A 26077-nucleotide genomic window follows, 5' to 3' on the forward strand; every position below is an offset into this window, starting at 1 on the left:
TCCTTAATGAGTTTCCATCCATTGCTTCCTCTACCTTCTAGTACTTTGGAGAATGACCCCCTATTCTCTGTGAAAGCCCCTCGAGTGTGGGAAGATGCTACCCCTTCACCTCAAATATGGTCAACATGATCTCTTATATCTAGAAAGCGGGTTTGGTTTCTTCATTTGGTTTTATCTCCAGACCTAAAGGTGGACCATTTCAGATACCAGATGTGGAGAAACCCACAATATACTCAGAAGGGATTATGGCGAGAGGGAGAGAGAGGAAGGGAGGGAGGGAGGGAGGGAGGGAGGGAGGGGCAGGGGTGGGTTTCAACCAGTTCACGACGGTCCCTGCGAACCGGTTGGTCGCCGAACCTGGAAGTAAGTAACTTCCGGGAACGGCGAAGCCCCCCCCCCCCCGCGCCCATGCCTGCCGCGCCCTCTCCTTACCCGGTTTTGATGAATTCTGCGCTTCCACGCATGCGCAGGACGCATACAGCGCCTGCACGATCCTCCAGGAGCAGCTGGAGCATCGCACAGATGCTAGTACGCATGTGTGCGCCGCGCGCGGGCACACATGCACCATGCACATGCGCGAACATGCATGCGCCACGCACATGCACGAGGACGCCGCACATGTGCGCGAGGACGCCGGCAGCCTTGTTCCAACCGAACCGATTGGAACGGGTTGAGAAACCCACCTCTGGGGGGGTGAGTGAGTGAGTGAGTGAGAGAGAGAGAGAGAGAGAAGGGGGGTTTCTACAGGTTTTTCTGAAAAATCTTTATGAAAGCAGGACAGGAAGTAAATTTAAACCATGTTTGTAAATGATACAAGTGAAAGGGTGAAAATTCAGAATATCAATTCTTTATTTGCAAAATCAGTCCATTGAGTATTGTTTGATTGTAAAAAGCATAATCTTGATTTGAGATGTGGAGTCTTTTTTGTCTTCATGCTTATATCCGGAAGAGGAGACTCCGCCATACAGCTAGTCCTCGACTTATGACCCCAGTTGAGCCCCACCCACGTGTTCCTAAGTGAGAAACGGGTTCAGTGAATTTCGTCCGCTTACCCGATTTTTTTCTCACCGGGAATCCCAGCGGTGGTTAAGAAAGTCACCCAGTCGTTAAGTGAATTCCTGTTGACTTTGTTGGTCAAAAGGTTGTAAAAAGGGGGAGGGGATTGCGTGACCCCGGGGTCATAAATGTGAGTTGACTTTCCAAGCATTCAAATCACATGAGTATAGAGGTAAGCGTGAGAAAGGGGTCACAGTTCCCGTCGTTCGGGGACATTGCTAAGTGAACTGTTGTAAGTCGAGGACTGCCTGTATGGGGAATGCGCTCAGATTATTGGGAGAAAATTCTGGAAGCAGAGTTGAATTCCTTGTCCTGATCTTTGAGCCCAGAGCCTGCAGGAAAAGGAAGGAGAGGTTGGAAGATACCAGTCAAGATCTGAGGGCGGGGGGGAATCCTGAAAGCAGCCAGATCAAAGCATAGTCTATCTGTTGGGGGGGGTTTCTTCCTCCTCCAGACCACTCACAACCTTCAAGGCTTCCTTCAAGGATCTTGGTTTAGCGTGTGACTGAGTTTATGATTAGTCTTTTACAAAATCGTGGTTACTGGGGTCTGTGGAGCACACGAGAAAGAGACTGCGCAGCCACCGCCATCCATTTTTGCCAGGAGAGGCACCACAGGTGGTTCCTCTTGATATTTGCAGGCCAGGCCCACGGCCAGATTTAAACACCCCATGTAGGCCTTGAGTTTGACACCCCTGGTCTGGGGTCTCCTACTTGAGCAGTGGGTTGGGCTAGATGACCTCTGACGTCCCTTCCAACTCTGTTATTCTCTAAAATTACACTTTTGCTATAATCTATATACAAAAATATCAGATCGAAAGATACATAGATACATAGATACATAGATAGATAGATAGGTAGGTAGGTAGGTAGGTAGGTAGGTAGGTAGGTAGGTAGGTAGATAGATAGATAGATAGATAGATAGATAGATAGATAGATAGATAGATAGATAGATAGATAGATTGATTGATATGATATGATATGATATGATATAATATGATATGATATGTAGATAGGATAGAGAGAGGTAGATGATGGATAGATGGATGGATAAATATAGATGGATATTAAATGATTGATGATAAATTACTGAAGAGATAGATGATAGATAGATAGATAGATAGATAGATAGATAGATAGAGATAGATAGAGAGAGAGAGATAGATAGATAGATAGATAGATATAGATGATAGATAGATATAGATGATAGATAGACAGACAGACAGACAGACAGACAGACAGACAGACAGACAGACTTTTAAAAATATATTTCTTTTCAATTTTCCTTATTATCTTCAGTTTTTATCTTTCATTATTGTAAGCCGCCCAGGGTTTTTCTGAGGTAAGATAAAATATATTGGCTGATATAGCCAATATATTTTATAAATATATCAGTAAATCCGTAAATCAATAAATCCGTAAATCAATAAATCATAAAATCAATAAATCATAAAATCAATAAATCATAAAATCAATAAATCATAAAATCAATAAATCATAAAATCAATAAATCAATAATTCAGCAAATCAATAAAAGCAAATATATAAATCAATAAATCAATAGTCTTGTTTCTTTCTCTTCTATTTCCTTTCTTCCTCTCTTTCTTTCTCTATTTGTTCTTTCTTCTTCTCTGCACCTTCAAATTAGTATCTTTTTTTTAAAAAAAAGAAACCCCCTAGAACCCCGCAAACCCATCCCGAAACCCTTCTACACCTCTTCGGCTCTTTGACGTACTTGTGTGCCGGAATCGACACGCATCAAATCGCGTCTTCGCCATCCTCAGTAGCGGCACCACCAATCTGCAGAAGGGAAGATCAAAATGGTGGGTGTGGGGTTGGTTAGCAGGGAATGGAAGCGGACGATTCGCGGCGGCCAAGTGGGCGTGACTGGGTAAGTGTGACCAGCTTGGCGCATCTGGCTGAGTGCTGCTGACTCAGCACGGTTGACTCGGCACAGCCACGCGGCCGTTGTCTGGCGGGTGCGTCGTCTGGTGGGCGCAGCTGGTTTGGACCTGCTGACTCGGCGCGGCAGGGTCAGTACGGAACAAATTGTACTGGCTAACTCGATGTGGAAACAACTCGGCGCCCTACAAACTACCGACAGCCAAGCAGGCGCAAACACCCACACACCCCATTCCGAGTTTGGGGACTTTTCTGCACAGAGGAAGGAGAGGCCCTTCTAAATAGGACCACATAGAGCCCAGCCACGATTTCCACCACCAATTTGGGTGAACCAGTCTGAACCGGCTGAATACCACCTCTACACCACCCTCCCCAGAGCCAAAGCAGGAGGCAAGGAACTTCTGGGTTCCAAGTTCTCCCCATGTTGAGTTAGGCTGTGCGACTTGTTGCGCGCCGAGTCTCCCCACCCAACCCGGAACCTCTTCAATCCCAAACATACCTTGAAACGCTGGAGCAGTTCCCGAAGGTCTGACGGGAATTCTTCGACACTTGGGATCTGTGGAAGGAGAGGACACTAAGGAAGTCTCCCAACCGGGAGAAAGGCTGCGACTCAGATTGGAGAAAATAAGGACACTATAGCAGCATTCCAGTATTTGGGGAGGGGGGTGCCCCAAAGAAGAGGGGGGAGTCATTGTCCTAAGGACCAGAAGGCAAGATGAGAAGTGACAAGTGGAAACTCATCCAGGAGAGAAGCAACCTGGGAGGACAATTATCCGGTGGAACCGCTTGCCACCACTGTCAGGCCTGCAGTTATATCCCTTTTAGGATCTTTGGCCTGCCACCCTCTCTCTCTTATTGCCTTATGCTGTTTCCTTAGTGTAGTAGTTGGGAGGGGGAAATAGGAAGGAGTAGGATTGTGGAATGTCATTTTTGTCATTCTTTCCTAGAAGCCCAAGGTCATCTTTTGTCTCTGCACTTTTACACCTGACCGGAACCAGCTGGGTGGAGATGCCAGCGTGGAAGAAGAAGATTGGACCATGTGATGGATTTGTGGGTGTGGGGACAAGATCACGAACTTTCAACTGGGTGGGAATCCTAGGTAACTTTCAGAATTGGGGTTCCACAGATGTGCCAAGATGTCTGACTTATTAAATTGGAACTTTAAGGGTTGTTTTGCCTAATTCTGCATGATACTTGGAACGCTAACAACCAGAGGTTGTGGGTGCTCCATCAACGGGAGGTTTGGAAGAAGAGACTGGTCAGTCACTTGCCTGCAATGGTATTGGGTCTCCTGCTTGAGCAGTGGGCTAGACTAGAAGACTTCCAGGATCCCTTCCAGCTCTATTCTGATGGATGGGTTGAGAAGGCAGACGCCAATTAAGAACTGCTCTCCTGGAGAACGGAGGGGAACTTGAGCAGCCCCTGATCTATCTGATAGCTCTCACTTTAGGATTTCTATCCTACGCTCTCAGGCAACGACAGATGCCACCAACAATCTCTCTTTGGTCCATAGCCCAGAGGCCAGGACTACGGAGGGAGGATGAGGAGAGACACGCTTGGGGAATCGAAAGTAGAGACTGCACCTTCTCTCGATGCTGCCTCAGGGTCATCCAGCTGGGAGAAGAAAGAGGGAGTTGCATACCAAGCTGCTGAATAGAGCTGGAAGGGACCTTGGAGCTCATCTAGTGCGACCTCCTGCTCAAGCAGGAGACCCTGACAGAATTACAGAGTTGGAAGGGCCCTCGGAGGTCTTCTAGTCCAACCCCCTGCTCATGCACGTGACCCTTACAAATGGTTGCCCAGTCTCTTCTTAAAAGCCTCCAGTGATGGAACATCCACAAGTTCTGGTGGCAAGTTCTGGTGGATTGCGTGGGAATTAGCCAGAGTTGGTTTGGCTTCCGCCGTGCTGAAATGAGGTACTCAACATAATTTTGCGTTCGGAGATTGTATCATCTCGAGCGGGCTTGCTGGGTTGGGTTCTTCAGTCGGAACCTTGACACATACCTGAAGAGCAGGTCGACGAGTCGGGAATTCGGCCAAGTCATCTATCAGTCGGCCCTCCTCCTGGGGGGAAAACCAGGCGTTAGAAGGCAGAACTTGGGGACAGCCCCTCCCAAGGTGCAAAATGTCTTTGCTCAGCATAAGAAACGCTCAGAGTGGGGAATAAGCCGGAGTTCCCCAACCTTTCTGGCCAGGTGGGGGGAGAGGATGCTTCCACGCGAGTGGCGGGCAAGCGTGCACAGTTTCATTTGTGTGAGTGATGGACACACACGCATGCCACTCGCGCACCCATGTTTGCACAAATGGAGCATGTGCTCCCATGCTTGCTTGCTCCTCACGCAATTGTGGATGCACACACGTGCTTGCCCGTCACTTCTGCAACCCAGTTCCACAGGGCTTGGGGCCCGATAGTGAGCTGCGGCCTGGGGATTGGGGAGCGTTAAGCAAAGGAGAGCTAAGGACCATGTAAGATGCAGGGGTCTCCAGAGGTTCACACAGAAGATGCAAAGACTGCCTTTTCGTCATCTGCGATCCAGGAGACAAGGAGATGTGGCTGCAGAATCTGAGGGATTCCATTAGAATCTGAATTTTGTCCCAGACAAAAGGCTTCCTAGGTCAAAAAGGTCAAGCTGTTGGCCGCCGGTTACGTTTTTTAACTGCACTGCCGAGCTTTGGTTATGTCAAGCACTGGGGAAACCGAGAGATTCAGTCAGTTCAAATGAGGATCAAGATTTACTGCAAGCTTAAGCTCTCTACAAGAATCTGGCCTACTAATGGTGAAAGGAAATGAGTGGGAGATAAGAATAGAAGGAATTCAAGGCAGGCTGGAATTATCTGTGCAGGGACTCGTAACTGATGACATTTTTGACCCCTCCTTTGGGCTCACCCGGGTCATCTTCTACAGGTTGCACAACTGTTGTGACTTTCATTTTTAACCAATCACTGTAGACACCCTTGCCACAAAATCGCAGGGTTATGGGGAGAAGGGGGTGATTTTGTAAGGCAAAGTCATCCTTTCAGAATTGGGGTACCAGCCAAATTCGACAGTGTTCATCCCATGCAGATTCAATCTGCATTCAATCCCTGTGCCCTGGACTCGATCCCAGGGAATGGATCCTATGCTCCCGAGGCAAACCCCAGCCTCATCGGCGGAATCCAGATTGGTTCTGCTCAGGGGTGGGTTGCTGCTGGTCCCCGCCAGTTCTCGTGAACCGGTTGGTCACCGGACCCAGAATTAAGCCCGCCCTGCCCCCAGCCCTGTATACCCATCCCGGCTAGACGGTATTTTGTCCCTTCTCGCTCCCCGTTGCTCAAAAAAGCGACTTCAGGAAGGTCCTTTGCTAGCAGGCATGTTCTAGGATGCCTGCCGCCACCAAAGGACCTTCCCGGAGTTGCTTTTCTGAGCAACATGGGGACAGAAGGGACAAAATACCATCCGTTTTCCCCGTGCTCAAAAAAGCGACTTTGGGAAGGTCCGTTGGTGGCGGCAGGCGTCCTAGAACCTGCCTGCTAGCAAAGGACTTCACCGGGCTTCCATGCAAACTACCGCCAGTAGCCCCGTGCTCAGAAAGCAAGTCCGGGCCCAACCTCATAAAGTGGCGAGGAAAGATCCGCGTTTAAGGCCTGCCATTCGAAGAAGCGGGCGGAGGAAGCAGTCGCTCCTTGTTCCAGGTCAGTTTGGTTGCAGTGCAGGGGTGGGTTTCAGCCTTTCCTAACCGGTACGCTAGAACCCGTTCGTGAAATTGAGCGTACGTTTTAGAACCCCTTCCTCCGGTGGCGGAATGTACCGGAATGCTTGGTTCGCCTCCCCCACCCGACGCGATCTCCTTTCGTTCTCCCTCCGTCTCATTCACTCGTTCGGGCAGCAGAGAACGAAAGGAAATCGCATAGCCGAGGACAAGGGAGCCTGCAGCCTCCTTCATTCAAACATTCAGGCTGCGGGGATGGGGGGCGGCTTTCTCGCACGCTCTTTCTCTGAAGCCGTGCTGAATTCAGCAAACTGGGCAACGCGTGCCCTTGGGCTTGTACAGCAGCCGAAGAACAGGAGGCGAGGATTCGACTGCTGCCCTCTTCTCTCTGATAGCCGCCTGGTTCAAAAGGAGGAGGAGCCCATCCGGGAAGACGAGGAATGCGAGGGGGATCCAGTGGAGCAGCCTCCTCCTTTTAAACCAGGTGGCTATCAGAGAGAAGAGGGCCCGTGCGCTTATGCTGCAGCTGAAGATCGCCTGGTTAAAAAGATCGCCTGGTTAAAAAGGAGGAAGAGGAGGCTCCGCTGGTCCAAAGCCCATCCATGGGGACAGGGATCCCCATCGCGTTCTTCGTCTTCTTGGATGGTTTAAGGTTTATTAGCATTTGTATGCCGCCCACTCCCTAGAGACTCTGGACGGCTTACAGATAAAAACGGGGGGACGTATATAAAAATTAAAAGAAACAAATATTAAAATTACACAACATGCATACAGCTTAGAGTGGGGCTGGATGCTGATCAACAGCCCCAGGCCTGCCGGAAGAGCCAGGTCTTAATCGCTTTGCAGAAGGCCGGAAGAATAGTAAGGGTCCGGATCTCCACGGGGAAATTGTTCCATAGGGCTGGAGCAGCTACAGAGAAGGCCCTCCCCCGGGGAGTCGCCAACCGACATTGACCGGCAGATGGAACCCGGAGGAGGCCTAATCTGTGTGATCTTATTGGCCTCTGGGAGGTAAATGGCAGGAGGTGGTCTTTCAGGTGGGCTCCTCCTCCTTTTTAACCAGGCAGCTATCAGAGAGAGGAGGGCAGCGCGAAGGAGGAGCAGAACGGCCTTAATCCTGTCGAGCTGTCCAGTCAAAAAACCTTTTCCTTCTGTAGAAAAAAAGGGGGGGGATTCCAGAGACCCACTGAAGGAGGGAATCCTCAGCCAGGGCACCATTTGCTCCGTCACAGCAGCCTTTTCAAGCAGGATCAGGCTCCCTCCCGCAGAAAAAGATCCCCTTCACCGAAGCTCGAGAGGGGAGCGCTTCCTCCACCCGGCAGAATCTCCAGAGAGAACTTTGCAACTAGTTGTGGAGCGGCGAGCAGCGGACTTGAGCGTTTGCACGCATTCAGCCAAGGTCCTGCTGAGCCCCGCTACTTTGGACGACCCGATGGATTTTACGATGGATGCGCACCCCCCAGGAGGTGTTGAAGAAGGACAGGCAGCTCAGCCTGATCCAGGACGACAGGTGTGACAGCGGCTTACAGAGAGAGAGGGGGGGGGAGAGAGACAGACAGAGACAGGCAGACAGACACACAGACACACAGAGTGGGAAACAGATACACACAGAGGCAGGGAGGAGATACAGAGGGAGAGACAGAGATTGACAGACGCACAGAGACAGAGACAGACACACAGAGAGAATGACAGAGAGAGACACAGAGGGAGGGAGGGAGATAGAGGCAAAGAGCCACACAGAGAGTGAGAGACAAACTGAGAGAGAGAGAGAGAGAAAGAAAAAGAAAGTGGGAGAGGGAGATGAAAGAAAGATAAAGGGAGAGAGAGAGATGCAAAAGGAAGGAAGGAGAGAGAAAGAAAGAAAGAGAAAGAAAGAAAGAAAGAGAAAGAAAGAGAAAGAAAGAAAGAAGGAAGGAAAGAAAGAAAGAAAGAAAGAAAGAAAGAAAGAAAGAAAGAAAGAAAGAAAAAGAGAGGACTTATGACCACAATTGAGTCCAAAATTTTGGTTACTAAGCAAAAGTGTTGTTAAGTGAGTTTCAGCACATTTTTCAAATTGGCCACGCCTACATGATCACATGACCGCTGAGCCACTCCCACAAAACAGGCCACACCTACAGAATAGTTCTAAAAGAAATTGAAACCCAACACTGGTTCTACCTTGTCAACCGGTTTTGCATTTGCGATGGCGGAGAAACATCCGTGACGACCACAGCGTAGCTGCAAAAAAGAAAAAACACCCCTCTTTACCAGCCGGCTGGAGAAACTTTTCAGGTTAAGGCAGCCTGTTCCAATCCGGCTGTCTGACTACAATACCCATCATCTCTTCAGACTGAGATTAGCAGAGCCCACTAAACCCATTCCAGATCAGTCCAGGTAGGAAACAACCTCCCTGTCTTCTAGCCCTGATGTTGTTACATAGTTGGGTCATGAAATGTCCCTGCAAGAAAACAACCCAGCTCAGAGAGCATCAAGGACCCCACAGTGGTCCTCCTCCTCCTCCTCCTCCTCCTCCTCCTCCTCCTCCTCCTCCTCCTCCTCCTCCTCCTCCTCCTCCTCCTCTCCACACATTCGACTCCTTTCTAGCACTGATGATGTTACCTAGATCGGTCATGAAATTTCTGGAAGGAAACCAGCAAGCTCAAGGGAACACCAAGGATTGCCCAGTCCTTCTTTCTTTCCTTCGTTCCATCCCCTTTCTTTTTCCTTCCTTCCTTCCTTCCTTCCTTCCTTCCTTCCTTCCTTCCTTCCTTCCTTCTTCTGCCTTGCATCCTCCCTCCCTTTCTATTTCCTTCCTTCTTTCTTTCCTTCCACATTTCCCCTGTTTCCTTCCTTTTTCTTTCTTTTTCTCTTTCTTTTCTGTGTTCCTTCCATCGCTCCTATCCCCTTTCTTTTTACTTCCTCCCTTCTTTCTTCCATCCACCTCCACTGTTTCCTTCCCTTTTTTCTTTCTTTTTCCTCTCTTCTTCCTCCCTCCCTCCCATCCTCTCTTCCTCTCTCCCTCCCTTCCTCCTTTTGCCCTCCATCCATCCATCCATCCTTCCTCCTCCTCTTCCTTTCCTTGTTTTCTCCTCCTTCTCTCCAAAAACCCCACTTCCTTCTAGCACTGATGATATCCCCAAGTCGGGTTGTGAAATGTCTACAAGACAACCACCAAGCTCAGAGACCCCCAAGGATCCCACATCCCTCCTCCCCATCCTCCTCCTTCTCCCCTTCCCTCCAAGCACTGATGATGTTCCCTAGTTGGGTCATGAGCCCTAGTTGGGTCAAGAGCCAAGGTGGCGCAGTGGTTAAATGCAGCACTGCAGGCTACTGCTAGATCAGCAGGTCAGCGGTTCAAATCTCACCGGCTCAGGGTTGACTCAGCCTTCCATCCTTCCGAGGTGGGTAAAATGAGGACCCAGATTATTGGGGGCAATATGCTGACTCTCTGTAAACCGCTTAGAGAGGCCTGAAAGCCCTATGAAGCGGTATATAAGTCTACTGCTATTGCTATCATGAAACGTCTGCAGGGAAACCACTGAGAAAGAGCCCCCTAACCCTAAATCCTAACCCACAAGAAACGTCTTCTAAGCTGACCCACCCAGCCGACCCCATTAACCACGGGCAGTGTGGACTCACTGGAACGCTGACCGCCGTCTCAACCACCAAAGCCAAGAGGAAGGCCGAGATCAACCAAAGCTTCTTCATGGCCGTCTTTGTCCACAAGATTCGAGGCAGGAGCGCTTGAGTTGAGAACCCGCCGAGTTGTCTACGCTCCGTGGCTGGACTTTGACTTCTGATTTCCCGTTAACGGGGTATTGTGGACACATCTGGATTTTTAGCATAAGGCCGAGCAATGGCCTTCAGTCTCTGGCCAATGATTAGCCACTTGGAGGGATGTCCAGCTGGACCCCACACCTTCAGGTGAAGAGATAATGAGATGTTTGCTTTGGGTATCTGCTTCCGTACTTTCTCACTGACGCACCAAGCCTTGATTCACTTACTACTTTCCTACCTACAATGTTGCTCCTTTTGAGGACAAAGAAGAAGGATCAAAAGAAATGCAAGGGAGGAGAGGAACCTTTGAGAACCATATAATAACAGCTGGAAGGGACCTCGGAGGTCCTCTAGTCCAACCCCCTGCTCGAGCAGAGACCCTTACAGAATCATAGAAGGGAAGGGCCCTTGGAGGTCTTCTAATCTGCAAGACCACCAAGCTCCCTTTCAACTCTGTGAATTCTATGATCTTCTAAGGATCTCCTCCTTGAGCAGGGGGCTGGACTAGAAGACCTCTGAGGTCCCTTCCAACTCTACCCTGAAGTTTGAATTCGATTAAGGCTTCTGACTTTATGGCCATGCCACTCAGTTGCACTTCTGGCAAACCATGCCACATCTACAGGACCTCTTCGTAAACCGGGTTATGTTCTTGAAAGTCCTTTTTTTTTTTGAGGTTCTCCTGAACTTGATCCGATCCTAACCTTCTGGTTTTTGCCACCTTCTCAAGGAAGTTATGGCTTCTTCAAATATTGGTTTGGCCTTTTGGTTCTCATTCCTGACGAAGATAAGAGTCAACCAAGTTTATTCCTCCGTTCGATGTGTGGCCACTTCCTTGTCCATCAAACTTCCTTCATTCTCGTTTTATAAGTTCCCACAGCTTCAAGAAAAGCTTTCCCCAGTGAGCCCATATACAATGGTTCATTTAGTGACTGTTCCAAGTTGCAACGGCCCAGAAAAAAGGTGACTTATGACCATTTTTCACAGTTACGACTTACATGCGTTCACTCGCGATCATGTGATTTAAATTCAAATCCTGGGCCACTGGTTCGGTTTTACAACCATTGCTATTTCCCGGGGATCGTGTGATCCTCTCTTGCGACCTTCGGACCAGCACAGTTAAGGGGGGGGGGAGCTCGATTTGCTTAGTGACCGGCTGACTAACTTATCAACTGTGGCGATTCACTTAACAACCGTGGCAAGAAAGGTCGTAAAACGGGGCAAGACTCACCTAATGACATCAAGTTGGGGCTCCATTGTGATCCGTAATCAAGGACTATCTCTACCACAGAGCTCCGAAGCCCCTTCTTGTGTTACTTCACTTGGCCTTGACTTTTTCACCATGATAAACGCTTGGCAACTGACTTGTATTTATGACGGTCGCAGTGACCCGGGGTCACAGGACCAAAATTCATATGCTTGGCAACAGACTCATACTTATGACGGTTGAAGTGTCCCCGGGTCACTCAATCCTTCCGGCAAACAAACTCAGTGAGGAAACCAGATTTTCTTAAGAACTGTGTTTCAGCTTAATGGCTGCAGTGATTTGTTTAACAACGGGGGCAGGAATGGGGGTAAAAGAATGCAAAATGCACTGAGCAAGTGTCTCGCTTAGTAGCAGAAATGATGGGCTCAATTCTGGTCATAAGTCAAGGAATAGCTGCATACCTGTATGCAGCCATTGGGACGGGATTTTTAGGTAACTAAACTCAGCTGTACCTAATTTTACGTCCTCTTTCGCCACAGTTGTTAAGTGAACCCCGCTGCCATTAAGTAGCTAGGTGGGCGGTAAAAGAAGTGCAAAATATAAATAATTATAAATAAAATGAAACGGGAGGCATTTTTTTCTTACAATAGATAAACATTGTACAGGCTGGGCAAGGCCTGATGTCAATCCTGCCCCAACTTGAACCTTTAAGCCAAACTGACCTTTAACTTCATTGGTCGATAAAGGTTTAGTCTACTAACGGTCAAGTGGACTATGATAAAGCAAAGCCGGAACTGAAGTTCGCAGGCAGCAAATCCCTGGGTGGAACATTCCCGTCTTAGGCACATCCCATCATTGCTCCCTCCACCCCACTCCATTGTCCAATCATGTTCAAAGAAGATGCTTTTTGGAACGGCCGTTCTGAGTGAAGGCTGTCTTGTGCCTCCATTCCTTTCCTGGGGGAAACGGCCTTGAAGCGCAGTCTCTGAGAGGCAGACTTAGATTGGTTACTTTCAGTTTCCCCCACTAAGCATTCTCTCTCTCTCTTTCATTCCCTCCTCCTTTCTTCTTCCTTCCCCCCCCCCTCCTTATTTTTCCTTCCTTGCTCTCTTCCCATCTTTTTCTTTGTCTTTCTTCTTTCCCTTTCTCCTTCTTGCATGCTCAAATGCAAAAGGGGAAACGTTTCTCCTTTGGTTTTGCTTTCAGATTGTTTTGCTAGCCCTCGGCCAGTTGAAAACAGAGGAAGGAAAACCAGTGTCTTTTTCCTCTTCCTCCTCCTGCTTCTCCTCTTCGCAAACCCCACTCTCTTCTAGCCCTGATGCTGTTCCCTAGTTGGGTCATGAAACATCTGCAGGGAAACCACTGAGGAAGAGTCCCCTAACCCTAAATCCTAACCCACAAGAAACGTCTTCTAAGCTGACCCACCCAGCCGACCCCGTTAACCACAGGCAGTGTGGACTCACTGGAATGCTGACCGCCGTCTCAACCACCAAAGCCAAGAGGAAGGCCGAGATCAACCAAAGCTTCTTCATGGCTGTCTTTCTCCACAAGATTCGAGGCAGGAGCACTTGAATTGAGAACCCGCCGAGTTGTCTACGCTCCGTGGCTGGACTTTGACTTCTGGTTTCCCGTTAACGGGGTATTGTGGACACATCTGGATTGTTAGCATAAGGCCGAGCAACGGCCTTCAGTCTCTGGCCAATGATTAGCCACTTGGAGGGATGTCCTGCTGGACCCCAAACCTTCAGGTGAAGAGATAATGAGATGTTTGCTTTGGATATCTGCTTCCGTACTTTCTCACTGACGCACCAAGCCTTGATTCACTTACTACTTTCCTACCTACAATGTTGCTCCTTTTGAGGACAAAGAAGAAGGATCAGAGAAATGCAAGGGAGGAGAGGAACCTTAGAGAACCATATCATAACAGCTGGAAGGGACCTCGGTGGTCCTCTAGTCCAATCCCCTGCTCGAGCAGAGACCCTTACAGAATCATAGAAGGGAAGGGCCCTTGGAGGTCCTCTAGTCTGGGTTGTTGAGTGAGTTTCTCACCACCATCATTCAGTGAATCACCACAATTATTAAAGTTAGACACATGGTCATTAACTGAATCTGGCTTCCCTGTTGATTTTGCTCATCGGAAGGTCGCAAAATGGGATCGTGGAACTCCGGGAGGCTGCGACCATCATAAATGTGAGTCGATTGCCAAGTATCTCAGTTTTGATCACACGACCACGGGGATGCCACAATGGTCGTAAGTGTGAAAAAAGGTCATTTTTTTCAGAGCCGTTGTAACTTTAAATGGTCACTAAGTGAACCATTGTAAGCTGAGGGCTGCCTGTATGAGGATTACAGGTAGTCCTTGACTTATGACCACAATCAACCGACAATTTGTGTGGCTAATTGAGAGTTGTTAACTGAGTTTTGCCCCCTTTTACAACCTTTCTTGCCATGGTTTAATGCAACACAAGTGCTTGGCCAAGATTAAGCCCAGCATTGTTGATTTATAGGTAGTCCTCGACTTACAATAATTCATTTAGTGACTGTCTGAAGTTACAGCAGCCCTGAAAAAAGGGACCTAGGACCAGTTTCCACACTTACGACCGTTGCAGCAGTGAAAGCAAACCATGGTTTAAGGCAACACGAGAGCTTGGCCAAAATTAAGCCCTGCATTATTGATTGACAGCTGGTCCTTGAGTTATAACGGTTCATTTACTGACCATTGGAAGTTGCAATGGCACTGAAAAAAGTCCCTTATGACTGTTTTTCACACTTACAAACATTGCGAAAATTCCCCCCCCTGGTGAAGTAATCAAAATTTGGATTCTTGCCAACAGACATATTTATGACGGTCATAGCCGTCATAGCCAGGGGTCGCGCGAGCCCGTTTGGCACTGTCTGATGAGCAAAGTCCCCAGGGGAAGCTTGAAAGCTCTCACCTCTTTGCCCGCTGTGGGGTGGGTCATTGGTGTTGTGTCCTGGCCTCTTGGCAGGAGAAACCCTGTACGCCCATTGGTTCCCTGTCTGACAGCTCGCTGTATAAATAGCTGTCAGGCAGGGGGTTTCGTTGCCTGTTACTTGACTAAGTTTCTGTTGAATAAACCATTCCGTTGTTAGTAGACCGGTCTCCTCAGTCATTATGCTACAAAAATTGGAGTCTGCGAATGCACCAGGAAAGGGGGGGGGGTCCATAGGCAACGGCTTCTCTCACCTGGCAGGGGGCGCCTTTTTCTGTCTTCTTCTGCGGAAGACTCTGGGGGGGATCAAAGGAAGGGGGAGGAGATGCTCACAGGGTCCTACCAGGATTTGAGAGCCGGAGAGCCACCATTCCCAAACCACAGTGAGAGGACCCGAGTGGAGGTATATGAAAATAAGAGCAAACCCCTCGCCCTTCTAGCACTGTGATGTTAGCTAGTTGGGTCACGAGACGTCTGCAAGAAAACCACCATGCTCAGAGCGCCCCAAGGACCCCTTCAGTCCAAGAACTGCCAACTTTGGAGTCCAGCTACCCATCCCTGATGCCCGGTTCCACCCCAGTTCCCCGTGTTGCCACCCTCCGAAGACCCGTGGGAGGAGCAGCGTTGCCCCCAAAGCGCCCAGGGCCACTCACCACGGTCTTCAAATATACTTTTTTATTTTCATTTTCATAACATACAATCACATGTATACTATTACATAGCCACTATCCTTTTGTATTAAATAGCAATTACATCAGTTCCTCTTGCCATCAACACCCAAAAATATAAAAACCCATTATTAGCTCTTCTGCTCTCCATACACCTCTTTCTTCTACCTCTCTCCTACCTCCTTTCTTCCCTCCATCATCCTTTCCTACTCTACTTCCCCTTCCTTTCTCCTTCTCCTCTCTCTACATTCCACTCATCCTCCTCATCTTCCCCCCTTGCCCTCTCTCCTATCCCTCTCTTCCCGTCTTTTCTCTCCCTTCGGTTTCCCACTCTTCCTCTCATTGGTGTATTTCTGCTTCTGAGCAAACTCCATTCTATGTTGATGGTATTTATACTTCCATAATAATATACTTAACATATCCTAGTTTTAAAGAAAAAATAAGAGAAGACAGTATATATGTGCAATCATATTACATTAAAATCTAACACCCCTCGTCAAAACTCCCTCCCTTGTTGTTTTTTTAATTGTTGATCCATTCGTCTGGTAATCACATGGTTTTGTCTTTGTTCTTTGGCTCCTTGTACTTCTGAGAGAGAAAGATGATCCATCCTTGTTGATAGTTGTGTAGTTTGCTGTCTCTCTTGTCCTTGTTCTCTTTCTCTAGGTCCAGGTGGGACGGGATGTCCGGCCTTCAGGATATTATGGTAAAAATCTCGAGCTTCCCATACTGATTTAAGACGGTATCTTTGCCCCTCAAAGATGAATGTTAGCCCAACTGATGCATCCCATTTGAACTGTAACTGACGATGTTTAAGCTCTTCGACTAAAAAAGCATAGTCTTTCCTGGATCTTAGCATTTGAGGTGGTATCTCTTTCAGAACAGTCACTTCCTGACCCCCAATTTGAAGCTTGGTTTTATAGGACTCTTGCAATATCATATTCCTCATGTCTCTTGTAGTAAAGTAAATCACAATGTCCTTAATGATGCCAATACTAATTTGGTATCGAAAATCGACGTGGTGCAACAAAAAGTTGGAAATGCTGAAAAAGAAATTATTATGTTACAGTATAGACAAATGGAGTCTGCACTAAGAATAAGAGGTTTGTGTGAAAACAATCAGGAGAATTTGAAACAGATTTTTTCAGAAGCTTTCGATAGTCTGTTGGGAAGGCCAGGGGGAAATTTTGATTGGCAAATTGATAAGGTTTATCGCTCCCTGCTGGCGAAACACTCACCATGGTCTTTATCAGCCCTTGGCTCAGAGCTGAGAGGCTACCCAACCGGTAAGGTCTCCATCGCTTCTGTTGGTACTGGGTGGTCCGGATTATTTGCCCTGCAGGATGGAGAGGTCATAGAGAGGACCTGGCTGTTTTACAAGGGCCCCTCCCTCCCCCAGGGTCAAATTCAGCCCTTTATTGTCTGGCAGACACTTCCATCAGAACAGAACTGGAAGGGATCTTGGAGGTCTTCTAGTCCAACCCCTGCTCAAATTACAGAATTATAGAATAATTAGAGTTGGAAAGAACCTTGTCATCTAGTCCAACCCACAGCTCATGCAGGAAACCCTTTCAGAATTGGAAGAGCTGAAAGGGACCTTAGAGGTTTTCTAGTCTGACCCCTGCTGAAGCAGGAGAATTTTACAGAATTAGAGAATAATAGATTTGAAAGGGACCTTGCAGGTCTTCCAGTCCAACTCCTGCTCGAATTACAGAATTATAGAATAATAGAGTTGGAAAGAACCTTGAGGTCATCTAGTCCAACCCACAGCTCATGCAGGAAACCCTTACAGAATTGGAAGAGCTGAAAGTGACCTTGGAGGTCTTCTAGTCTGACAGAGGTACCTTGAACATCATTTAGCTCAACCCCCCCCCCCGGTTGAGCAGGACACCTTATACCATTCCAGACAAATGATTACTCAGTCGCTTCTTGAAAACCTTCAGTGTTGCAACACCTGCAACTTCTGGTGGCAAGCTGTTCCACTGGTGAATGGTCCTCCCTGTTCAGAAATTCCTCCTTAATTCCAGATTGCTTCTCTCCTTAATGAGTTTCCATCCATTGCTTCTTCTACCTTCTAGTGCTTTGGAGAATGACCCCCTATTCTCTGTGAAAGCCCCTCGAGTGTGGGGCTTCACCTCAAATATGGTCAACATGATCTCTTATATCTAGAAAGCGGGTTTGGTTTCTTCATTTGGTTTTATCTCCAGATGTAAAGGTGGACCATTTCAGATACCAGATGTGGAGAAGCCCTCAATATACTCAGAAGGGATTATGGCGAGAGGGAGAGAGAGGGAGGGAGGGAGGGGCAGGGGTGGGTTTCAACCAGTTCACGGCGGTCCCTGCGAACCGGTTGGTCGCCAAACCCGGAAGTAAGTAACTTCTGGGAACGGCGAAGCCCCCCCCCCCGCCCCCGTACCTGCCCGCGCCCTCTCCTTACCCGGTTTTGATGAATTCTGCGCTTCCACGCATGCGCAGGATGCATACAGCGCCTGCGCGATCCTCCAGGAGCAGCTGGAGCATCGCACAGATGCTAGTACGCATGTGTGCGCCGCGCGCGGGCACACATGCACCATGCACATGCGCGAGCATGCATGCGCGAGGATGCCGCACATGTGCGCGAGGACGCCGGCGGCCTTGTTCCAACCGAACCAATTGGAACAGGTCGAGAAACCCACCTCTGGGGGGGTGAGTGAGTGAGTGAGTGAGAGAGAGAGAGAGAGAGAAGGGGGGTTTCTACAGGTTTTTCTGAAAAATCTTTATGAAAGCAGGACAGGAAGTAAATTTAAACCATGTTTGTAAATGATACAAGTGAAAGGGTGAAAATTCAGAATATCAATTCTTTATTTGCAAAATCAGTCCATTGAGTATTGTTTGATTGTAAAAAGCATAATCTTGATTTGAGATGTGGAGTCTTTTTTGTCTTCATGCTTATATCCGGAAGAGGAGACTCCACCATACAGCTAGTCCTCGACTTATGACCCCAGTTGAGCCCCACCCACGTGTTGCTAAGTGAGAAACGGGTTCAGTGAATTTCGTCCGCTTACCCGATTTTTTTCTCACCGGGAATCCCAGCGGTGGTTAAGAAAGTCACCCAGTCGTTAAGTGAATTCCTGTTGACTTTGTTGGTCGAAAGGTTGAAAAAGGGGGGATTGCGTGACCCCGGGGTCATAAATGTGGGTCAGCTGTCCAAGCATCCAAATCACATGAGTATAGTGGTAAGCGTGAGAAAGGGGTCACAGGTCCCGTCATTCGGGGCCATTGCTAAGCGAACTGTTGTAAGTCGAGGACTGCCTGTATGGGGAATGCGCTCAGATTATTGGGAGAAAATTCTGGAAGCAGAGTTGAATTCCTTGTCCTGATCTTTGAGCCCAGAGCCTGCAGGAAAAGGAAGGAGAGGTTGGAAGATACCAGTCAAGATCTGGGTCTGAGGGGGGGGAGAATCCTGAAAGCAGCCAGATCAAAGCATAGTCTATCTGTTGGGGAGGGGGGTTCTTCCTCATCCAGACCACTCACAACCTTCAAGGCTTCCTTCAAGGATCTTGGTTTAGCGTGTGACTGAGTTTATGATTAGTCTTTTACAAAATCGTGGTTACTGGGGTCTGTGGAGCACACGAGAAAGAGACTGTGCAGCCACCGCCATCCATTTTGGCCAGGAGAGGCACCACAGGTGGTTCCTCTTGATATTTGCAGGCCAGGCCTACGGCCAGATTTAAACACCCCATGTAGGCCTTGAGTTTGACACCCCTGGTCTGGGGTCTCCTACTTGAGCAGTAGGTTGGGCTAGATGACCTCTGACGTCCCTTCCAACTCTGTTATTCTCTAAAATTACACTTTTGCTATAATCTATATACAAAAATATCAGATCGATAGATAGATACATAGATACATAGATAGATAGGTAGGTAGGTAGGTAGGTAGGTAGGTAGGTAGGTAGGTAGATAGATAGATAGATAGATAGATAGATAGATAGATAGATAGATAGATAGATAGATAGAGATAGATAGATAGATAGATAGATAGATGATAGATAGATATGATATGATATGATATGATATGATATGATATGATATGATATGATATGATATGTAGATAGGATAGAGAGAGGTAGATGATGGATAGATGGATGGATAAATATAGATGGATATTAAATGATTGATGATAAATTACTGAAGAGATAGATGATAGATAGATAGATAGATAGATAGATAGATAGATAGAGATAGATAGATAGATAGATAGATAGATAGATAGATAGATAGATAGATAGAGATGATAGATAGATATAGATGATAGATAGACAGACAGACAGACAGACAGACAGACAGACAGACAGACTTTTAAAAATATATTTCTTTTCAATTTTCCTTACTATCTTCAGTTTTTATCTTTCATTATTGTAAGCCGCCCAGGGTTTTTCTGAGGTAAGATAAAATATATTGGCTGATATAGCCAATATATTTTATAAATATATCAGTAAATCCGTAAATCAATAAATCATAAAATCAATAAATCATAAAATCAATAAATCATAAAATCAATAAATCATAAAATCAATAAATTATAAAATCAATAAATCATAAAATCAATAAATCATAAAATCAATAAATTAATAATTCAGCAAATCAATGAAAGCAAATATATAAATCAATAAATCAATAGTCTTGTTTCTTTCTTTTCTATTTCCTTTCTTCCTCTCTTTCTTTCTCTATTTGTTCTTTCTTCTTCTCTGCACCTTCTGTTTTTTCCTTATATTCTTTTCATATTTTTAAAATTTTTGCATTAGCTTTTACCTTTTCAATTTCAACGTTGAATCAAATTAGTATCTTTTTTTAAAAAAGAAATTCCTTTGAATCCCCGCAAACCCATCCCGAAACCCTTCTACACCTCTTCGGCTCTTTGACGTACTTGTGTGCCGGAATCGACACGCATCAAATCGCGTCTTCGCCATCCTGAGTAGCGGCACCGTCAATCTGCAGAAGGGAAGATCAAAACGGGGTGTGTGGGGTGGGTTAGCAGGGAATGGAAGCGGACGATTCGCGGCGGCCAAGTGGGCGTGACTGGGTAAGTGTGACCAGCTTGGCGCATCTGGCTGAGTGCTGCTGACTCAGCACGGTTGACTCGGCACAGCCACGCGGCCGTCGTCTGGCGGGTGCATCGTCTGGTGGGCGCAGCTGGTTTGGACCTGCTGACTCGGTGCAGCAGGGTCAGTACAGAACAAATCGTACTGGCCAACTCGATGTGGAAACAACTCAGCGCCCCACCAAACTACCGACAGTCAAGCACGCGCAAACACCCACACACCCCATTCCGAGTTTGGGGACTTTTCTGCACAGAGGAAGGAGAGGCCCTTCTAAATAGGATCACATAGAGCTGGGCAGCCCAGCCACGATTTCCACCACCAATTTGGGTGAACCAGTCTGAACCGGCTGAATACCACCTCTGCCCCCCCCTTCCCAGAGCCAAAGCAGGAGGCAAGGAACTTCTGGGTTCCAAGTTCTCCCCATGTCGAGTTAGGCTGTGCGACTTGTTGCGCGGCGAGTCTCCCCACCCAACCCGGAACCTCTTCAATCCCAAACATACCTTGATACGCTGTAGCCGTTCCCAAAGGTCTGACGGGAATTCTTCGACACTTGGGTTCTGTGGAAGGAGAGGACACTAAGGAAGTCTCCCAACCAGGAGAAAGGCTGCGACTCAGATTAGAGAAGAGAAGGACACTATAGCAGCATTCCAGTATTTTGGGGGGGGGGTGCCCCAAAGAAGAGGGGGGAGTCATTGTCCTAAGGACCAGAAGGCAAGATGAGAAGCGACTGATGGAAACTCATCAAGGAGAGAAGCAACCTGGAATTGAGAAGAAACCTCTTACTGGGAGGACAATTATCCGGTGGAACTGCTTGCCACCACTGTCAGGCCTGCAGTTATATCCCTTTTAGGATCTTTGGCCTGCCACCCTCTCTCTCTTATTGCCTTATGCTGTTTCCTTAGTGTAGTAGTTGGGAGGGGGGAATAGGAAGGAGTAGGATTGTGGAATGTCATTCTTGTCATTCTTTCCTAGAAGCCCAAGGTCATCTTTTGTCTCTGCACTTTTGATTATATACAAAATTTGCGTTCGGAGATTGCATCATCTCGAGCGGGCTTGCTGGGTTGGGTTCTTCAGTCGGAACCTTGACACATACCTGTATAGCAGGTTGAAGAGTCGGGAATTCGGCCAAGTCAAATGTCAGTCCGTCCTCCTCCTGGGGGGGAAACCAGGCTTTAGAAGGCAGAACTTGGGGACAGCCCCCCACTCCCAAGATGCAAAATATGTTTGCGTAGCATAAGAAACGCTCAGAGTGGGGAAGAAGATGGAATCCCCCAACCTTTCTGGCCAAGTGGGGGAAGAGGATGCTTCCACGCGAGTGGCGGGCAAGCGTGCACAGCTTCATTTGTGTGAGTGATGGACACACACGCATGCCACTCGCACACCCATGTTTGCACAAATGGAGCGTGTGCTCCCATGCTTGCTTGCTCCTCACGCAATTGAGGATGCACACACGTGCTTGCCCGTCACTTCTGCAACCCAGTTCCACAGGGCTTGGGGCCCGATAGTGAGCTGCGGCCTGGGGATTGGGGAGCGTTAAGCAAAGGAGAGTTAAGGACCATGTAAGATGCAGGGGTCTCCAGAGGTTCACACAGAAGATGCAAAGACTGCCTTTTCGTCATCTGCGATCCAGGAGACAAGGAGATGTGGCTGCAGAATCTGAGGGATTCCGTTAGAATCTGAATTTTGTCCCAGACAAAAGGCTTCCTAGGTCAAAAAGGTCAAGCTGTTGGCCGCCGGTTACGTTTTTTAACTGCACTGCCGAGCTTTGGTTATGTCAAGCACTGGGGAAACCGAGAGATTCAGTCAGTTCAAATGAGGATCAAGATTTACTGCAAGCTTAAGCTCTCTACAAGAATCTGGCCTACTAATGGTCAAGAGAAATGAGTGGGAGATAAGAATAGGTGACATTTTTGACCCCTGCTTTGGGCTCAGCCGGGTCATCTCCTACAGGTTGCGCCACTGTTATGCCCTTCCTGTTGCCATTACAGAGTTTTGTTCTGCAGATATATTCTCATTGTGCCCAGAGAGAGAATATCTGCCTCTATCTAGGATTGAACTCACAGCCTCCTGATTATGAAGCAAGAGCTCCACCTCTAGGCCACCACTCCTTCAAATCCCTCTGTTAACCATCTGTAATTCTATTTAATGCGTAAAAAGCCCACAAATGGTTTCCAGTCTCTTATAAAAAATGTCTAATCCAGGATGCCCCAATCCCTGCTCTGCAGATCGGTACAGTCCCTGCAACTGATTTGCACAAAAATTGCGCATGTGCGAGGTGGGAGATGGCCGCCGGTTTTCTCTGCTCCGTTCTGGGGGAGCAGAAAAACATTGGAATAAACCGGCGGCTCGGTTCGGAGGTTTGCAAAAGAGGGCCTCCGCAACAGAGTAAGACTCAGGGGACCTGGATAGCCGGTTCCCTGGATAATCTTTGGAAGGACGCCGCTCCCAGACGTTCCTTAGCCCATGCAGCAGCCTGGAACTGGGGATGGGCCGGTGTATCCCGGTCATGGTTGGGAGAGGCAGGTTTGACAGGAGTTATAGGGCTAGCCATTACCAGGGAAGGAGGGTTCACTACGTCACAGCGATCCCCACTTCCGGCCCTGTTAGCGCCACTCCAGGACCAGATGGCGAGAGTTGTCAGGGCCCTGGTCTCAGGCTGCTTTTGCTAAATGCCAGGTCTGTGGTTTACAAAGCTCCCCTCGTCCGGGACCTAATAATAGATGAGGGGGCAGACCTGTCATGTATTACTGAAACCTGGCTGGGCCAAGAGGGAGGAGTCCCCCTCACTGAAATGTGCCCAGAAGGGTTTCAGGTGCTTCACCAGCCGCAACACCACTGAAGGGGTGGGGGAGTGGCAGTCATCATCTGAGAGTCACTACTTCCTCGTAGGATCCCTGCTCCGGAGATTGTTGGGTGTGAGTCCCTTCTAGTGAAGTTGGACCTTGGGGGTCAAGTGGGTTTGTTTCTAACATACCTACCTCCCAACTGCATTACAACAGCCCTACCTGTGCTCCTCGAGTCAGTAGCCGAGCTGGCAATTGAGTTCCCCAAGCTTATTAGGCTGGGGGATTTCAACTTGCCGTCACTCGGTGAACGCTCTGATGGAGCACAGGAGTTCATGGCTTCCATGACAGCAGGTAATTCAGGGTCCGACTCATACAGCAGGTCACATGCTCGACCTCGTATTTCTCTCAGAGCAGTGGAGACGTGATCTAGATTTAAAGGGCATTAAGCTCTTGCCCATGTCATGGTCAGATCACTTCCTATTGAGGCTCGACTTTCAAAAACCAATCCCCACTGTAGGGAGGTGGAATCGATTAGGCGAGAGATATAAACTGGAATGGAGAAGATAGATTGACTATACTCAAAATAAATATGGGACTAAGAAATTCCAGATAGTTTATGAGTGAAGAAACAAGGAATGATATAATCTGTATAGAGCTAGTCTAGCAAGGAGGAGTTAAAGCTCAAGTGAAAGATATTATTAACTTTTTTTAAAGTTTGTTTTAGAATGATTTGTTAAATATTTATACCCTGTATTGGTTCTGGGAATCCGGGGGGGGGGGGAAGGTGGGAGAGGGTTGGGAGGGGAGGGGGGGGGGAGGGAGGTAAATATTTGTAAAATTTTCGTTTTCAAAATTTTCATTAAAAAATAAATAAATAAAATTTTGCGTTCAGAGATTGTATCATCTCGAGCAGGCTTGCTGAGTTGGGTTGGTCAGTCGGAACCTTGACACCAGGGGTGGGTTTCTCGCCCTGTTCCAACCGGTTCGGTTGGAACGAGGCCGGCGGCGTCCTCGCGCACGCACACGGCATCCTCGCGCACGCACGCGGCATCCTTGCGCACGCATGCGGCGTCCTCGCACATGCACGTGGCGCGCGCGTGCATACTAGCGTCTGCGCGATGCTCCAGCTGCTCCTGGAGGATCGCGCAGGCGCTGTATGCGTTCTGCGCATGCGTGGAAGCGCAGAATTGTAAAAACCGGGTAAGGAAGCGGGCGCGGGTGTGCGGGCGCCGTGCGCGCGGGGGGGGGCTTCGCCGTTCCCGGAAGTTACTTACTTCCGGGTTCGGCGACCAACCGGATCGCAGGGACCGGTGCGATCCGGTTGAAACCCACCCCTGCTTGACACATACCTGAAGAGCAGGTTGACGAGGCGGGAATTCGGCCAAGTCAAATTTCGGTCGGCCCTCCTCCTGGGGGGAAAACCAGGCGTTAGAAGGCAGAACTTGGGGACAGCCCCCCCTCCCAAGGTGCAAAATGTCTTTGCTCAGCATAAGAAACGCTCAGAGTGGGGAATAATCCGGAGTCCCGCAACCTTTCTGGCCAGGGGGGGGGGGAGAGGATGCTTCCATGTGAGTGGCGGGCAAGCGTGCACAGCTTCATCTGTGTGAGTGATAGATACCTCAACCGGGTCATCTCCTACAGGTTGCACCACTGTTGTGACTTTCTTTTTTAACCAATCCCTGTAGACACCCTTGCCCCAAAATCGCAGGGTTATGGGGAGAAGGGGGTGATTTTTGTAAGGCAAAGTCATCCTTTCAGAATTGGGGTACCAGCCGGATTCGACGGTGTTCATCCCATGCAGATTCAATCTGCTTTCCATCCCTGTGCCCTGGACTCGATCCCAGGGAATGGATCCTATGCTCCCAAGGCAAAACCCCAGCCTCATTGGTGAGATCCAAAATGGTTCTGCTCTATATTCTACCTGGTCAATCTTTATGCTTCCGATGGCGGAGAAACATCCGTAATGACCACAGCGTAGCTGCAAAAAAGTAAAAACACCCCTCTTTACCAGCCGGCTGGAGAAAACTTTTCAGGTTAAGGCAGCCTTGTTCCAATCTGGCTGTCTGACTACAATACCCATCATCTCTTCAGACTGAGATTAGCAGAGCCCACTAAACCCATTCCAGATCAGTCCAGGTAGGAAACAACCTCCCTGTCTTCTAGCCCTGATGTTGTTACATAGTTGGGTCATGAAATGTCTGCAAGAAAACAACCAGCTCAGAGAGCATCAAGGACCCCACACTACTCCTACTCCTCCTCCTCCTCCTCCTCCTCCTCCTCCTCCTCCCTCCTCCTCCTCCTCCTCCTCCTCCTCCTCTCCACACACTCGACTCCTGTCTAGCACTGATGATGTTACCTAGATAGGTCATGAAATTTCTGGAAGGAAACCAGCAAGCTCAAGAGAAACACCAAGGACTGCCCAGTCCTTCTTTCTTTCCTTCGTTCCATCCCTTTCTTTTCCTTCCTTCCTTCCTTCCTTCCTTCCTTCCTTCTTCTGCCTTGCATCCTCCCTCCTTTCTATTTCCTTCCTTCTTTCTTTCCTTCCTTCCACATTTGCCCTGTTTCCTTCCGTTTTCTTCCTTTTTCTCTTTCTTTCTCTGTGTTCCTTCCATCGCTCCTATCCCCATTCTTTTTACTTCCTCCTTTCATTCTCCATCCACCTCCACTGTTTCCTTCCTTTTTTCTTTTTCCTCTCTTCTCCCTCCCTCCCATCCCCTCTTCCTCTCTCCCTCCCTTCTTCCTTGTGTCCTCCGTCCATCTATCCATCCTTCCTCCTCCTCTTCTTTCCTTGTTTCTCCTCCTCCTCTCCAAAAACCCCACTTCCTTCTAGCACTGATGATATCCCCAAGTTGGGTCGTGAAATGTCTACAAGACAACCACCAAGCTCAGAGACCCCCAAGGATCTCACATTCTTCCTCCCCATCCTCCTCCTTCTCCCCTTCCCTCCAAGCACTGATGATGTTCCCTAGTTGGGTCATGAAAC

General features: G+C 48.3%; 2 long non-coding RNA genes across 2 annotated transcripts in view; one reads left to right on the plus strand and one right to left on the minus strand.

The window, feature by feature from the left end:
• LOC116520612 lies at positions 1-17574 on the minus strand. Its single transcript, XR_004256809.1, has 2 exons — positions 17364-17574; positions 1-109 (listed from the first exon to the last, which is right to left on the minus strand). It is a non-coding gene; the product is annotated as an uncharacterized LOC116520612 (long non-coding RNA).
• The window catches only part of LOC116520613, a 19517-nt gene continuing 3989 nt past the window's right edge, over positions 10550-26077 (plus strand). The window contains exons 1-2 of the long non-coding RNA XR_004256810.1: positions 10550-11269; positions 16109-16112. This is a non-coding gene — a long non-coding RNA (uncharacterized LOC116520613). The remainder of the gene's footprint in view (positions 11270-16108; positions 16113-26077) is intronic.

This window comes from Thamnophis elegans, chromosome Z (assembly GCF_009769535.1).
Source record: "Thamnophis elegans isolate rThaEle1 chromosome Z, rThaEle1.pri, whole genome shotgun sequence".
Lineage (NCBI taxonomy): Eukaryota > Metazoa > Chordata > Lepidosauria > Squamata > Colubridae > Thamnophis > Thamnophis elegans.